Source organism: Haemaphysalis longicornis, unplaced genomic scaffold (assembly GCF_048455015.1).
Source record: "Haemaphysalis longicornis isolate Haplotype H1 unplaced genomic scaffold, Haemaphysalis longicornis Haplotype H1 scaffold_1, whole genome shotgun sequence".
Classification (NCBI taxonomy): Eukaryota; Metazoa; Arthropoda; class Arachnida; order Ixodida; family Ixodidae; genus Haemaphysalis; species Haemaphysalis longicornis.
The window spans coordinates 409,085,359-409,103,143 of NW_027526203.1; the positions used below are offsets into that span (position 1 = coordinate 409,085,359).

The 17,785-nt window shown below is 46.8% G+C and overlaps 1 long non-coding RNA gene across 1 annotated transcript in view; it reads left to right on the forward strand.

The window, feature by feature from the left end:
• Positions 1-531: 531 nt before the first annotated feature.
• LOC144172476 (uncharacterized) overlaps positions 532-17,785 on the forward strand; it is an 86,295-nt gene continuing 69,041 nt past the window's right edge. The window contains exon 1 of the long non-coding RNA XR_013323021.1: positions 532-609. This is a non-coding gene — a long non-coding RNA (uncharacterized LOC144172476). The remainder of the gene's footprint in view (positions 610-17,785) is intronic.

Sequence of the window (17,785 nt, forward strand, 5' to 3'; positions counted from 1 at the left end):
ACATGAATCTTCATTTCCACTGTAGGCGCTCCGGTGCAGTTCATTTCGAGCGCGGAACGCCGCAAGCTCGTTCATCTAAGCGCCGCCACGGCGAGTCGCAGTATTATTCTCCTTGCTCCTCGTATCTCTCTCTGCGTCTCCCGAGGTCCTCGGCCATTTAAAAGAAAGGAAGAAGAAAGTGATTTGAGAAACAATATTCGTCCATCTTGCCAACAAGGAAAGACAGCTATAGCGCTGCCGCCATGAAGTGTACACGGACTGTCATGTCTGCGGGCGGCTGACATTTGTACGAGCCATGAATGTGAACGAAGCCATGTCTCTTCTGCGCTGCCTTTTCCCTCCGCCTCGTCAGAGAGACGATGAAGGAAACATACTCTGTTTGTACGCGTTCTTTGTAAGCGGAACAAGGAAAAAACCGGCCGCCCTTTGGTTTTACCATGAAGGGATGAAAATTATTTGTACTAGGGCTTGGACGTTGATTAATGCCAGGGGAAGTATAGAGGTTGGCTATTATGCCACGTTTGCTGGCAACTCTGCCAGTGTGGTTTGGGCGGGGGATATGCGAGCTGTGTACTTTTATCCCTCCGCAGGCACCAAGCAGCAGCGACGGTAAGTCCTCGCATCACGAATATAAATGGATAAGGCGCGAGCGTTACGGTAAATTCATTGGTAAATAAAACGCGAACACAGAAAAGTACACCGGATGCAAATAAATAAAATTACCGCGCGGCTCAGTTACGACCTCTGGGTGTGCCTTTTCTAGGTTTACCTGAAAAGCTCCATTATTCGACCTCTACGGGGCATTATATATGATTTTGCGTGCTTCAGGCACTGCTTTCGTGTTCCTGGTTCATTTGCTGTACCTGCAAACAGCAGGAGGCAGAAATCACTCAGATGATATTTACAATACCGTAGGCTGAAACCAGCCCTTTCATAAAAAGAATAATGGAGATTAGCGATTTCGAATGATAATGATCATCGGACTCACGCGCAATCAGCAGTTTACGCAAGTTAATGACGGCAATTATTATGGTTCACCCTTGCGCTCTTGCCATGGTCCTACGCTGTAGATTTTGGCCAGTCAGAGCTGAAAACGAAGCTCAAACGACAGCTCAAACGACTACACAGCCGTGGGGAGTTTTATCCCAGGGTGTGTCATTAATGACTATCACTCGAAGTTTTAATAGAAGCAACACGACACCGTCGTTTACTAATTTATTACAGCAGCACCCCAACCCACCGTGACACGGACGGCGGCCCCATGTCGATCTACTATAGGACAAAAATGTAGTCATTGTTAGTTTTGTTGAGCTAATTAGATCGGAAGTACGCTAAATCGCAAAGTGAAAACAATGGTGTTTTGCTTCGTGCATGCATTTTGGCTGCCGCCGTCTCAATCATGTTTAGTGTCGTGCACTCACTTGGTTACGCTGCCCAACCACGTTCACACCATGGATGGGTTGGGGAGGGGGGGGGGAGGGTGTTTTGGTTAACTGTCCCATTGAATTGGCGGGCGATGTATGCAGGAATTGTTTTCATTGTTCTAAATTCTATTCCGCAGGCTCAAACGTTTACGTAGCGATGGGCATGGCAGAGCGTATTGCCGAATTTATTTATTTATTTATTTATTTATTTATTTATTTATTTATTTATTTATTTATTTATTTATTTATTTATTTATTTGGATCCATAGAGGAGGCAAGCGTTGCAGGGGGCGGCAGAAAGTTAGATGGGCAGATGAGATCAAGGAGTTTGCGGGGATAAATCAGTCGCAGTTAGCACAGGACCGGAATAATTGGAGGATAACGGGAAAGAGGCCTTTGCCCTGTAGTGGGCGTAGATAGGCTGGTGATTGTGATGATGATGATGATGATGGTGGTGGTGGTGGTGGTGGTGGTGGTGGTGGTGGTGGTGGTGGTGGTGATGATGAACAGGCCCAATTGCAGGGCATTGAGTGAGGGTGGTTACAAAGGGTAAGTGTCGCGACAGAATTGTAAGATAACATCAAATTTAGAATGAACAAAAACGCAGTAACAAATAACCCGTTAGGCCGGGTTCAGACTGTTGCCGCAACTGTCGTAATAGCTTTAAAGAATGACGTCATTTCACGTCTAAGCCAACCGAACTGCGTGACACGCCGTTTTTTTACATCCATAGATCACGATATGGTTTTTGCGTTGGTAGTTTTAACATAGCCTTATATGTCAGAAAAGAACGAAAGAAGATAAGGTGAGGCACAAAAAAGGTCACTTGTAGTTGCGCGTGGAAACATCGCTGATAGAAAGAAGTACAGGTATGCGGAATACTACTTGGAGAAAACCATTAGAACACACGTAGCCGAAATGTATCCAGAGCAGAGCGTACAAAGCAAATTGTTCTAGTTTTGAAAACTCCGTATAGTAAGGGGGCGAAAAAAAGGCGATAAAAACACATAACGTTATCTCGTACGTATGTATCTCATGTACGTATCTCGTATGTATCTACGTATGTATCTCGTACGTTATCTCATTATGCAATACAAAAATACAGCTGTAAAAAAGAAAGGGGGTTTTGTGCTACCGATCGACACATGACCTTAATCTGGAAGCGGGATAATAACAAATGATTTTAAACACATTGTAACGATACAGATCGTTCCACAAACGAATGACGCGAGGAAGAGTCGATAAATTGAAGGCGTCGTTTGACCCATATAATCGCATGAAACAAGTTATTATGCAACCTGCAAGATGCGAGGGAACGTATATCGATTTGAATTGGAGATGGTTTATAGCCGTAGACATACTTATGGTAAAGGCAAAGCGAAATCTCCCGCCGAATACTCAGTGTTGAAGAGAATGGCCGAGCTTAATTTCCGTTATGCTGCTATGGTAGTCATAATCTCATCAAATAAATCTGGCTGCCCTCTTTTGAATTGCTTCAAGGATGTTGATTAGGTAATTTTGGTAAGGGGACCAGATGGATGCGGCGAATTCAAGTTGTGGGCGAACGAGGTCTGATGCGCTAGCTGACGAACATGGGTGGGGCAGCAAGTTACGGCGTAAGTATCCAAATGATATCGAGGCTTTTGCGCATATGGTGGTGATATGGTGTAACCAGGAAAGATTTGGTAATTGTCAATGCCGTATGGGTAGGTAGATATGTTTTGCTTACGTGTGAAAGACATAATTTAGCATTTCTGTTTGTTTAGCGACACCAGCCATTTTTTACACCAATTCATAATCCTGTTGAGGTCATTTTGCAGTGGGAAGTGGTCGTCGGTACTGGTTATTGAGCGGTATATATTGTAATTGTCGGCGAAAACTCGAATGCGAGACGAGGTGTTTATCGGCAAATCGTTAATATAAATTAAGAATAGCGGGGGACCGAGCAAGCATCCCTGTGGTACACCTGAGGTTACGTGGGAAAGGGGGGATTGGAAATTGTTTATGACCGTGAACTGCTGGCGGAGCGAAAGAAAGTTTCATAGCCAAGATAAAGTGAGTGAGTCTAATCGAAGTGCAGATAATTTCGAAATCAGACCGCAGTGGGGTCTGGGGTCTGACGACAGACCTTTTGACAGCAGGGTTTTTTTCTGTTACGAAGCACATAGCACGCCTTGTGGTTTCACAAAAAAAAAAAAAAAAAAAAAGAGGCCTGTAGCACGCTGAGCTTAGAAGTACGCTGTTTTCAGCAGCAGACATTCGCAATAACGCTGCTTGCGAAAGGGAAAAAAAGCAAAGCGGAGAGGGCTTCCTGCGGCGTTTGTGTTATAGATTTGACGTCGTCTGCCCCCTGTCGGCGTGTCGCAGCCGTCACGGAAGATGAACCAGCACTGGCAATGGGCATCAAGGGAATACTGATGACTGTATCGACGATGCTTGAAGATATTAACGATCACTGTTATTCGCAACTCTCTCCACGGCGGGCGATACGCGCGCTCCTGGACCCGCCATGTACGGGCACATTCTGAAGCACAGAGGGCTGAACAAAGGGGAGTAACGACGCCTTCGGGACAAAAATCAGTCATTACGGCCACATCCATGCCTGCTGGCCGGATCCGCTGCGAGGGAGGGCCTTTGCAGAGGAGGAATAAAGTCGCACAACAAGTAACGCGGAAAAGTGCTGGCCTTCGCGGCGCGGGTAATCGGATTGCGACGCAATGGGGCGTAATTGGCACAATGAAGCCGGCGGTCTCGCGCGTGTGTGTGTGTACACGCACCACATTTCGGGCACTCCGTCAGCGGCGCACGGCCCGCCTTCTGTTCGGGCAAGCAAGAGACTGGGAACAGGAATGGGGAATAAAATCCGCCCAGGACAGACGTATGGCGCCCGGAACAGAATGGCAAGCAGAGAAAAGCGCGCGCATATTGAAGATAGAAAACGCGCTCTCTGAGCGGTATAACGTCCGCAGCAGCAGTAGCAGCAGCGGCGGCGGCGGCGGCAGCCAAAGAGAAAACGCTGACGCCTCCTTCGGTATCGGCTGGGGGCGGCCGTGCGGGCAGCTGCGCGCGCTCGCTCGTTTTTAAGAACGGGTTGTGCGCCATGCACTGTTCCTGGGTGGTTGAAATACGGCATGCAAATTTGATTAATGACTCACTACCAGGCACTAATAAGCGTCCTTCACGCCAGGAATAAACGGTTCGAGACTATATAGCTTGATTATGTAAATATATAAATTACTCCTTCAAAATGACCGAGTAAAAGGGTTGTTGGAACGCAACAAACGGCATTCGTGATTTTACGTTCTTAAATATTCGCGGGAAGCGAGGAAGAGGGAAATCGCGAATCTCCTTTCGTGCACATGCGCTCAGATGAGACAAAAAAAAAAAAAAAAAAAGATCAAGATCAATTCGATTTGTATTTCCAAAGGATTTCAACCAAATTTTGTGACGTCGCAAGTGATCAAAACTAGTTAACAGCGTTAATCGCGAGGGTGCACCGGTATTTGGACGCTAAGATGTTCCCAAAGTTCTCAAGAAGGTGTCATTATATCAACACTGCCCAAAGCTCGGCAAGTAATATTAGAACTATTGTTGTTCGTGAGAACTTTAGCGAAGACTTGTGCAACATTCCGCAGCTCTCAGGAATACTTCGGTCAGTGGGTTTTACAGTGTTAGTATGTGTACAATGTTGCAGCGCTGAATCAACTGTACGAGGGTCCCGGTGCAGTATCAATTATGCGGCCCTTGTCTGGATATATGTACTCATGTAACCTTCCTCTTTTACAAAAGTCAATAAACTCCTCCTTCTTCTTCTCCGCCTTCCCAAGTCCTGTCATTACTTCAACCTCACCGTTAACCAGTTACCATGAGTACTTTAATTGGCCGTAACAAATCCTCAATTTTAAGTGGTGAAATCAGTGAGCACATCTTAATGTTTATATTCATGAACCGATGCTACGGCCGCCGGTATGTAGATGCTGGCGGTCGTTCACGGTGGTGACTTAAATGATTACCAACTCCTCAGATCATCATCAGATCATCATCTGCACCATAATAATCGTCGTCGTCGTCGTCGTCATCATTAAAAGCCTACTAAGTTCACTGCAGGATGAAGACATCTCCCATCGTCCCATCGACCTCCAACCGCTCCTGCCCTGAACTGTTCAAGCTCATTCTTTGCCTCCGAATTTCCTTATTTCGTCACTGCATCGAGCTATTGGGTGTTCCATTCTACTGCACCCGTCACTGGGTGTGCACTGGGTTACCCTAATTGCCCACCGGTTGTCGGTTTGTCTTCCTTCATGGCTAGCCCAATACATTTCTTTTTCTTTATTTGAACTACGATATCCTCTACTCGAGTTTGTTGTGTGATCCAGGAAGCTCGTTTCCTCTCCTTTAACGTAACTCCTATCCTTCTTTTTATGGCCCACTGAGCCGACCTAAGCTTGCTTTCAAGTTGTTCAGTAAGGTGCCAAGTTTCCGCTCTATACGTCATCACCGGTGGAATGCACTGGTTGTGCATTCTTCTTTTCAGTGACAGATGGAGCTTACTTTTCATTATTTTGGAGTGCTTGTCGAGTGCTCCCCAGCCCATACCTATTCTGCGCCGGATTTATTTCTTGTGATTGGGATCAACACAGACAACCTGACTGAGGTAGTTAAAATCTTCTCCTTGTAAGCGAATAAAACGAGTAAATATGCCAAGTGCTATGTTGACCGCGTTGTGAAGCTTTTGAGAATCGCACGAAACGAAAAACCCGGTGTTAAGCGTTGGCCAGTACACTTCTTCGGGTACGCGCTGTAGCCATTAGAGAGTGTGGCTATACTAACACCAGAGTCAGTATAGCGTTTTAGCTGTGTTGTTAACGTTTGGGCGACGCAATCACAAATAGATGGCGCCTCGTTACGCGATGGTTAGCGTGCCCGCTAACGCTATGGGCGCGCTAAAGTGTGGTGCTTTCCGCTATACTAAAACTCTCTATTGTTACGCTTAACGCTACCTGACCTTAACTTTGCGCCTAACGACGTACCAGGCAACTTCACTCATTGTTGTTTTGTTTTTTTTTCCAAGCTGAGGGTGCCAAGCTGTTAACGTCGTTAAACCTCGAAGCATAACGTTAGCCCTAACGTTAGTCCCACTACTGAGAATATATGCTTCTCTGTGGTTGTGTAACACTGTGCAAGCATTGTGCCTCGCGCGTGGACTACACGAAGAAATTCGGCCAACCATAGAGAGTACCAGCTTCGCTGTGAAAATTTTATTTTGGCGCCCCTCCGATTAGAACTTCTCGGCCAACCGGTAAATCACGTCAACCTCTATCGGCGCGTGTATTCTTGAAGAAGAAAAAAACGAACAAAACGAGTTCTTTTTCACTTGTTTGCATGTCGTGTGGTCAAAGCGACTCGACACAGTACACTGCTGTCCCGTGTGCATTCCCTCTCTGCTCCATCAGACTACAAGGATTTCACCAATGCAGCAGTGGCCTCGTCACGCTGTCTGGAGGGGAGTTTCCGCAATAGCTCACTAGGGGCCACCTGAGGGCAACCCCGCAAGCTTTAAATTTCACAAGGGCCCCATCAACTTCCCCGACACCACAATCTCACTACATGCGGTGAGATGGCGCTGTGTTCCGAGAGGCGACCGGTTGAATAATTGAAGTTATATACTTTAAATTCAACACCTCAGCTTTAGGGAGGTTGCGGTGGGCGGGGGGAAGACGTGTCGAAATTAAAATGAGGTCACACGTTTAGTTTTTGGGGTGCACACTTTTCCGCCCTCTTCAGTTTATTTTGCATTTCCAAATAAAGGCCTCTTAAACAAACGTTCTTAAAATAAGCGTCGCCAGGTTTACTTTTCACCTGCGGTGTTTTTACTTACCACTCGCTTGAGCAACTTCTCGATCAATTGATACCTGACCTCTGTGATTTGCGGAATGAGCGAATTTGCTTACACTCAGGACGGACAATGGAGCTAAGTATTTCCACTGCAACACTGCAGCGGTTGAATGCAATTTAGAAGAATCACGAGCTGGGAATTATGGTTCGTGAAAAAGTGAGCCAAAGAGCGCTCGTCTCTTCCTCTTTTGTTGTGCTTGTGTTGCGGTTAAGCTTCGCCATGGGCTTGTTGAATCAGTTAAATATGTTTTTCGGTAATATTGGGGCCGTTAGCGGTACGGTTTAAAAGGTATAGAGCAGTGGCCTCCGAGGGCAGCGTTACAGGCCTTGTTGGCCAGGGTGTCGTGTTACAAGCGTTTTCTAAAAAAAACAGCGGCTGCGTTAATAAATTAATAAAAAAGATAAGTAGACGCAAGGTTTATATAAATACCGTCGAAAACCGGTTATTGTTAGACTTTTTTAGATTGTTAGTCAATCAATTCGGTTGACGGCAATACGCTAAACACAAGGCACCCCGCAAGGCCTAAATAAATAAGTAGACATCTTGACTGGTATACTGAAATATGGAAAGCTGAGGAAGAATTGAATTGTAGCAGTACAGTTTTTTATGGGGAAAAGGAAGCCGGTTGGCCAGATTCCCTATTTTACTGAATTGTGTTTTCAATAAAGACTCATGACTAAGTTGCGATCACTGGGATCAAGGGCATATTTAATGCAGTTGCTTTGTTGGTTTTCCAAATAGGGCGACTCAACGTATAGATCTCTTAAAAACATAAATATTACACGGAACAGATACCGCAAACTATACATACCACAGCCAAAAAGGTGTGGCGCTGAGCACGTGGCCGCCAGTTCCACTCCCGACCAAGGCGGCTGTTTCTCTGGTGGAAAGGGAAAAGAGAATTTCCCGCTTATGTGATAATTTGGCGCACGGGTTAAAAAAAAAAAGGAACTTCGGTTATTTTAGATTAATTCTGAGACCCCACCTTCGGCTGCCACTAAAACCAGCAGCTTCGCTGTGTAAAGCCACTATTTTAATTTACCCCTTCAGGCTTCCTTCACCGGCTATTGCCAAATTACTGCATTCATTTCGCCAAACATTTGCCGACGAAAGTAGTGTACCATGCGAAGATATACTTACGACTAAATTGTGCCATTTTAAAACTGCGCGAGGCCGAATGTTGTTATACGATTCTGACTCATTCCCGTCACCTAAGTTGCCAACGACGTGGGTTGGATTAGCCAAAAAAGACTCTTAATTTAACATACAAGTTGGCCCCTGCGACAATTTGAGCTATTTAAAAAAAAAACCTTTTTTTGCATATATTTCAACCGAGGGCAACAACTGTTCGTAAAACACTTTTTAGGGTACTCAATATTTCATTGGCAGGTAGAAAACAGTAATCTGCTTCCATCCCTTCACGGAAGCTTTGTGTTGTTTTTTTTTTTTTCCGCGGAGGAAATCGTCTTACTTTTGGCCTTTCCAACCCGATGGTGTGTATATCTGTTAGCTCGCCAACTTTTCTCTTGGGCTTTCCCGTAGCTCCTTCTAAGCTGCAAGCCTCATTCGGATGTCTGTACGCCGCAACAAGGATTTATTGATCCCAGGCGGACTCGAGGCCCCTTCCTTCGTTGCCGCACTGGTGCTTTGCTCCCGTGGATGCAGCGTCAGTGGTTACACTTCGCCGCACGAGGTCGTGGTTTCAGTTGCCGTCCGCGAAGACTGTTTTCTGACGGCGACGAAAAACAAAAACACCCGCTTGTACGTGATTTCAGCACAAGCTGATGATCCCCGGGTGATCTGATTCTTGGCTAGCCAGACGTATTGGCGCATCTTATATCATTGGTGCAGCGTAGGCGCGTTAAACCCCTGCTTCAACGTTTGCTTCGTCGATCGAGCTCGCCCAAGTCGTCCAATTCCGGAAAAGCTCGAAAAGCCAGTTCGGCCTCCTTTAGAACACCTACAGCCAACTGTCGGCAGTGCGGGACTTCTCTCCGGGCTGCATCTGGTACGCGGACTGAATTGTAGCACTCGGCAAGACGTGCGAAAATTTTTGCCCTAAATGTTTGTGATAATAGGTGTAGCGGCGGATTGCCAATTGCTGTTGTTAAATGTTGGCAATTATGCGATGTGGGATGTTTCAGGTACCGAAAGCTACTTACTTGTTTTAGGGGAGCTTAGTATATAATAATTCCGGATTCCAAGATAACTTATTTGTGTTCTTCAACATGAGGTTAACTTATTTGTGTTCTTCAACTTGAGGTGCCGTGGAATTTGGGTTGGTGTTTAAGGCAAAGTGGTGTTGAAGTGACGTCTGTTCAGCCAAACCGAACTCAAGGTCCGCTTGCCTCAGCGAACCACAGCCTCATTGGTAATGTTTAGGTAAGTTAAAATCCAGCAAATAAATTTGTTTTTGAGGTTACGTCAAAGCTAGTGAGGTCGCGTAGAGCTACAGTGCGCTCTGCATGAGTTCTGTTTTGTCGCTGACGTTGGAACAGCGTTATTCTGTTGAAAATAGAAGCTCGTATGAACGGAGGAAGCGATATATTTATAGAATTCCAGTAGGCAATACAGAATATTTCGCTGTAACGAGTAGAACACCTCTTCGTGTGATCACTTGCAAGAGGTCATCTTGCACTGTGTTGCTCCCTGCTTCGGGTTGCCGGTGTCTTGATTCCTGCATCGCTTCGTTTTCTGTTCAAGTTTATCGGAGCACTGGAGTATGGGTTTCAACTCGCGACAATTTCACAGGAAATGTTTTCTGTGATTTCGGTCATAAACATTTTTGCGGTGATTTTCTTTAAGAAACTTAATTCGTCACGTAGATGTGAAAGAATTAATACCTTCAACATTTGGGGAGAATTCACGCTGCATCGACTACCTGGAGACCATACCCGCCGTGGGGTAATGTACAACTCTTCTCAGCATGAATTTATGCCGGTTTCACCCGAATTTCAGCGACTACGCAGCCAAACCGGACGGGGTATATTGTTTAAATCATCAGCATCACTCGCGCATTACTTGCCTGAGTTGGCCAGAATCAGCGCGGCCAGAACCTGACACCAAAATGCACGTTGGCCGCGGCCAGAAACTTGTCGTCGAAATTCCGATTGGCCATGTGTAGCCAGAAACCTGTCATCATGATTTGTCATTGGCGGCTCACGGGAGCACGTGGCTGCGAACAAGGGTACGTCCCGGACTAGCATCTACATAGAGTATGCGACGGCCAGACATTAGCCTTAACGTTACGCTTTGGGGACTCACGCTTTCAACTTGTACCCGCAGCGTGACTTACAATATGTTTTACGTCGCTTGGCACTTCATTAGCCTCAGCGTTAAGGTCACCCAACGTTAAGACTGAATATAGGGCTTATACAGTATACCTACTCTCGTGGATCTGGCAGTGACGATGACAGTAAGCAGCCGTCAGAAGATCACAGCCGATTCAACATTTTCCTTTGGCTGCGGGTTAACGCTCCCACACAATTTCCCCTTACGAACTCAAGGGGTCGGCCGATGACGATAACAGAGGCCGTTAAAGGCTTACGGCCAGTTCACGGCTTCCCATTTGGCAGAACGACTGTCAGTTGGGGAAGTTTGTACTGTTTCATGATGTGCAATCAGCGCGCGTCCTTCTCTTCCCCCTCCCTTTTTTAAAGGAACCCTGCAACACTGTTTGAAGTTTTTTTTTAAATCTTAAATGCTTTCAGACCGTAGTCACCCAACACACCAAGTACTTATATTAGGTTCTCGCTATGTACCTCACCCAAACATTATTACTCTATGCCCATCAGATAACTTGGAAACTCGCTCAAAAGATGTTTCTCTCTTTCCCGGTCTTGGCGCTCTTCGAGAGCTCGAATTACGTCACTAAGGCCATGTAGCGGCTGTTGGCCGGTTTTCCTTCAGTTGCAGCAATGAATGCTTTTTGGTAGCAATTTAAAAAAAAAGCCACAAAAGCAAAGCAGAAATGGAAGGCGTATCTGGTGCGACGAGCAAATCACGCAGTGCTGTTCCCTGCTGGCGATAACTATAGCTTTCGCAGTGGTTCCAGACGCGTAGGAAAGAGTAAAAGCGCTTATCGAAAGTGTTGCAGGGTCCCTTTAAAAGTTCGTCCTCTTTGCGCTGTTTCCACATTATGTTCCCTTTTGGCTCTGACGTCAACATACCAGCACACAAATTCTCACATACCCATTCAGGTGATTGGGCAGTAACAATGACAGCTACCGCCAATTTACCTTTTCCTGTCAGCTGCGATGCCGACCTGCCCGGCCACACGTATGATTTCAGAACTCGTTTAGAATGGCACTCACTCATTCTCACATCGTAACAGAAAGCTTAGATACCCCCGTAACATTTTTTACAAATCGGCAAATAATGCGGATGAGCCTATTTTTCTGATGGGCAGTGTTGTCTGAGTTTTTTTGTTTTAATGGCCGAAGCCCAGACAAGCTGCAATTGCACAGTTTTATGGCAACAGCCGCAGTGGCGAAGTTTTGCGAAGAATTTGAAGTGCTATTACGGGGAAAGTATGGTGATTAGTTGAGCACGTGGGTTGGTGAGACTCCTCGAAGCAACGGTGACTTAATTGCCTGAATGAAGCCCAGTGGCTTCGAGGAATCTCCCTGCAGGCAAACGCAAGTGTGCTTGTGGAACAGCTGGTGCAGTAACTATGGACTTAGCCCAACCGGGATGCGGGGACCACGTCACGGTGCACTGTGTTGGCTAAACGACTACTAAAAAAAGACTTTGGGTCTGCTGCGTTGTGCAAGCTTAGATTCCGCGCGGCATGCCACTGCGGAGTCGAACGCACGACTGAGGTACCCAGGCACCCAAGCCACCTCAGTGACGTGTGCGTGAAGAAGTGATGTACGTACGAAGGGAGCCAGATACGTGCGGCGATGCGTGTCCACAGCAATGTGAAGTGACGCGACGCGGTGTCTGACGCATGTATGAAAGGGTTCTGAAGCCTCCTGCAGAAGGTCACGTGGTTGCCTTTGAATTTATTTTTCCGAACTAATTTTTTCGCCACGTATTTTATTAGGGAAAATACAGAGGTTGGTTTGCATAAAGAAAATTGGCCACTAAGTCAATTTACGGATGGGACATGCGGTGCAATTTGTGGGAACTTCTAACTGGTCCTTCTAATCGGTGGACTTACAAGTCCGCTGATTTAATTGAGTGTTGTAAGCCTTAAACGGGTTTCGTCCGTAGTGAAGAAGGTACAGTATAAAAACTTACGAGTATTGGCAGCCGAAACGCACACAACTGCGATTTTTCCCAAGGCTATAATGTCTACGAAAGGATTGTGGCAGAAGCTTTTATTAACCAGGGGGTGTTGCAGCTTAGCCAATGAACCCACCTTCCTTTTCGGGCCCTGAACCACTTCAAAAGATATAGTTATCACCAGCACAGAGTGGCACTGCGGGATTCGCTCGCCGAAGCAGATACCTCTTTTATTCTTAGCTTTGCTGTTGCTTAGATTGCCCTTAAAAGTGCTATGGAATGCGTTTATAGCTGCAAGTCAAACGAATCCGGCCAATAGCCGCAACATGGCTCGAATGGCGTCACTCAATCCCACAAACAATGCCCAATGCCAGACCGAGAAAGAACGAAAACCTTCAGAGCGAGTTTCGAAGTTATCTGATGCGCGTAGAGCAGTAATATATGATTTAGGTACTTTGTGGCCAGCGAAGAACACGGGCACCGAGCGGGGGCACCACAACACCCCCAAAGGTGCGGCGACATAAAAACCGGAGACACGAAAGAATGAAGTTAAATAGAGGCGGTCTAGCCAGGTGGGCTGAGGGAAAATGTACGTCATGGAATATCAATGCCATGACGTACGAATGTCCGTACGAAGGGACAAATTTGAGCCTGAAGCCAGGCGTACCCTATCATCTGAGATAAATGAAAAGTGGAGCACGGGATCACTAGAGTCGCTGCAACATTTGTTTACACGTAAGCAGTTGTGTGCGTGTAGGGAAGAATTTTTCTGGCAGCCAAGAATCACCTACCAACCAGAATGGGGTAACCGTATTAGGTTGCCATGTCGTGAGTTCGACCTCAACCGCAAATGGAACTTTAATTCCCCTAATGACGGGAGATAGCGTTGAAGTCCGCGTACTGCTGTGGGCTTATAGTCATTGATGTCTTCGCTGTTCACCTCAGCCTAAGCCGACCAATGTTTGCCTGGGCATTGAGTCTACCACATCTCGTCTCGTTAAAAACTGATTGAAGAGTTAGGAAATACAGTATACCCAACCCGCATTTTGTTCATGAGGCGTGCAAAGACATAGCAGGCCTTGCTGTTTCCCCGTGCTTCATCATGAGCGAGTGTATCCGAGGTTATATATGTGAGCGAGTGTGTGTTATGTAAAAACTTAAAGAAACGTCATAAAAATTATTGCCCGTGACTGCAACGGGCAGTTGCTTTCAATGAAGAGTAGTTCGGAGTCTAATATGTCGCACATTTTATTGCCAGGCAATATGCTGAACGTCACCACTATCTTCTCTTTTGCAAGTCTACACGAGCTCCTAAACAGCCATGGAAGCGAGCGGTATGCTGCGTACGCTGTTTTCGGCGGATTCGAGGTGAATAGAGCCATTAAGCTACATGATTCCTCAATCAACTGCGAGAAGGCTGCCGCAATCCATTACAATACACATACAACCAAGGCGCACATTGCCCGCATAAGAATTTATACAGCTATTCGAAAAGCCTCCAAGGGGCCGCTCACGTGCACGTTTCCTAGAATAAATCATCCCCGAAAAACGTACGGGCAAGGAAAACAAGACCCAATGAACACATATTTATTATATACATATACAGAGAAATAGATAAAGTGGCAGCGGGGCATAAGAGCGGCCGTATAGCGAGGGGGGCGGCGCTTGGAACGAGGCGGAAAGGAGTAAACACTCTTTTCTGTTTATCCTGGTCTCCGTGGCGGAGAGGCCCGTGCACTCACGCTGCGGCCGAGCCCGCGACACAGAATTCCTCTTGGCCGGGGAGAGCCCATCTGTCGGCGCACAGCAACGTGCCCGGCCGCGGAAATAGGGCCTGTCCATTGGCAGCGGGGTGGCGCAGAAATGTAGCGGAAAATGGTGCCTTGGGTGGCCCTACTGGATGCGCGGCACGTATCGTGAGCGACAATCATGCGAGCAATATGGACGCCCCCCGCCGGCCCCAAGACGCGGCGTGTACGGATATGCAAACTGCGCGCTGCTCTGTTGCCGGCGCGCAAGAGCAAATCTGATGAGCGGCTTTTATTCTTCGAGACGGGGCCCACTGTTGAAGGCTCTAGACGCTGAGCCGCGCGCCGGCCGCATCTCCACGCTGCAAGCTTTACGTGGACGGCTTCGCGCGGTTGTTTCGGCTCTCTGCCTGGCAACAACACGGACTCGATATGAAGGCCTGCGCTCAAAACGTTCGCGGTCACGCTAATTGTCAGAGTGCGCGGTCCCCTGGCTGACGCCCAGGGTAAACGCGGTGATCTGGTAGGGTGACCAACGAGAACGCGGAAACTGCCTTCTAGGGGACTTTTGTCGCTGGGAGAGAAGGCAGCGCTCAGGCCTTCTCCCCTCCCAGACGACGTTCCTGACTACATTCCCGATTTGCGCGGGATTCCCACCAACGCGTCCAACCTTTTAAAGTTTCATGGTCCTGCTTCCAGGGATGCCGATGGCCCTCCGCATGATCGTGCTCGTCATTTGGCCAGTTAACTATTAATACAGAGCAGGATTATGCGATGCGGAGCAATTTGTGGCCATACTCAGTATAAATGTTTAAAAGAACGAACGAAGCCAATTTTAGTTATTGAACTCTACGCCCACAAAAATACTTCTTGCATAACGCAACCGAATCGCTCGCAGGCGTAGAAAGGCCCCATGTTGGATATTTGAGTAGCGATGCTGCGGGGACGAGGGCGCCCAACGCCCGGGAACATTTGGGCCGCTTCACGGCCGGCCCCGCGCTGGCCGCCGGGAACCGGCGTGCTGCGCGTGCGGCCAGAGGGACGGGGGCTGCCGCCGCTGCTCTATTGATCCGAGCGCCCTCCTCGCACTCTGGGAGGCGGCGTTCTTGGCCCAGTGCAAGTATTCATTAATCTCTTTCTTTCACCTTGCATTTCCTTCTGGTCGCTCGTTTCGAGGCGCCGCATCAATATGGTGCGCACTTCCGCAGGCATTATTGCACGTGGTGGCGGCGGCGGCGCTGATATAAGACCCCCCCATCCCCTCTCCTCTCACACGCCCGTTTGCCGCACAAAGAAGTAAAGTGGAAAATTCATCTTGCTTGGTTTGTTTTCCACCATATTTCGCGCTTCTCGGTCATTTTCCTTCTCTTTTTTTGAGAATACAGGCTCCTTTTTTCGCAAATGAAATTACAACTTGAAACCATAACGGTGATGATGATTGCGACGGCTACTACGATGATGATGATGATGATAATGTTGATGATTATTACCATTATGACGGGGGTATCGATGAAAATGCAACACACAAACGAGGAAGATATGCGCCAGTGGGCTCCTTCGCATGCACAAACAATACCTTAAAGAAGGGGCTGATGCAAAACGCCATGTGTTACCAGAGACTTGCCACCAATACTCGAATTTAATTCTTAGGTATTTTGGTGTACTCTGTCCTAAAACACTAAGCGATGCCAAATCGAACAAGTAAATTCAAATCGAAATTTAGTGCATACATTCCGATGTGCTTCAACCTTTATTAATTACCTTGTCTGGGTTTTATACTCTAACATACCTACTCTAACCAATGTACCAGCGCTTAACCTTTCATCCAACTGATTGTTTGAAAAACTAATCACTCAAGAAGGCTCATCTAAATTGATTACTAGCTCAATCGTTCCTTCTGTGCCACGTGCGAGTTCATTAACAACGCACTGCAGACAGGTACTATTTCATTATCTCGTGAAATCGTACGCATGATATTTAACCAGTCATTAATATAAGATGTTACCCCTCACGATTCTGGGCCACCTCCACCATTGAAAACCTGGGGAGGGGCGAAGCATGCAGTGTATAAGTGCTTACGCTCCGGCGCGTTATTCCAAGATGGCTGCCCCCAGCGAGGCGAGCGCGTTACTGCGAACCGTTCCTTCAGTTGAAGCATGAGCGAAGAAATCGCGAAAGCACTTCCGAATAGGCTAATATGTCACACAACTCAACGAGGTTTAGAACAGAAGCGAAAAACGTCGACCGAAACGCGAGCCTACTTCTATGCAGTGCCCAGAAAGACAGCCTTGTTTCGGATATTCGAAAGTTGAATGTCTTCTTTTAAATTATTTCAGACCATTATGTCGTTTCAGCGACATTATATAATAGAGCTGAAAGAAGGCGATGGCCACAGTATTTTGCTTTATTTCAGTCACCAAAGTATCAATTCTTATATTTCCTTTTGGATAACGTTTTGATTTCCAAACGCACAGGGCACGAAGGGTGACGCGAATGATTCCCCGTCCAGGGAGATACCGTTATCGGTTAGCTAAAAGCCTTTCTGCTACTGACTCTCCCATTGTGCTGAGCGGGCCGCGGGGAGCGGAGTGGACCGTGAAAAATGGTCCGCTAAAACTCTCTAGTAATTCTGTAAAGTTTACAACATCATTGTTAATTAACTAATAACGAAAACTAAATGAAACTCAGCGAAATAGTAGAGTCGTCATAGCGGCCAATTTCAGTATAATTTGTTTGAACTACCTGGAATGAATTGAGAGCTACCGAATTCACTACAAAGCTGAGTTTGCCACATGGTGCAAAATTCTTTGTCGACGCGACTCTGCCCCCGGATGCAAAAATTTTCCGAAACAGCTGCGCTGTAAAAAGGCTCAAACTACTCCCACGTTTGTTCAGGCAATCAAGAAATTTCGTTCAAATGCGCAAAATTCCACAAGCATTCCGTGGAAATACTAGTGTTATGTCGCACGAAGAATCTATTGATTTTTTGCACCCATAAACAAGTTTTTCACAAACTATTATAAAAACACAACTAGCACAATACACCCATCGTTCCGCATGAAATACGGAACAACAGACTTCGCGGCGTTCCACATATATCTACAACTAGCTAGGACATGTTCTCTTGGCCTTTCTACGAATGTATGCACTTAGATACAAAATTTCCTTGAAAACGGGAAACAATTCCCCGCCGCCGACGGCATGTATCATGCCGAAATGAAGGACTTCAATAAACCAAGAGAATCCGCCTAATCCTAGCATTTGGGATGAGCCGCACCGAATACTGCCAACCGTGCCTCAAACACTCCAATACCGAAATGACCAAGGTCAATTTCCTAATTTGTAAAGTCTACAAGTCAGACATACAAACACCCCACAGCACTTCCACTGACAGATTGGAGCAGTTGGGCGTCCACAATACGGCTGAGGAACTAATAGAGGCCCAGAGGCTCAATCAGCTAGCGCGACTGTCGGCATCCCCTACCGGCCAA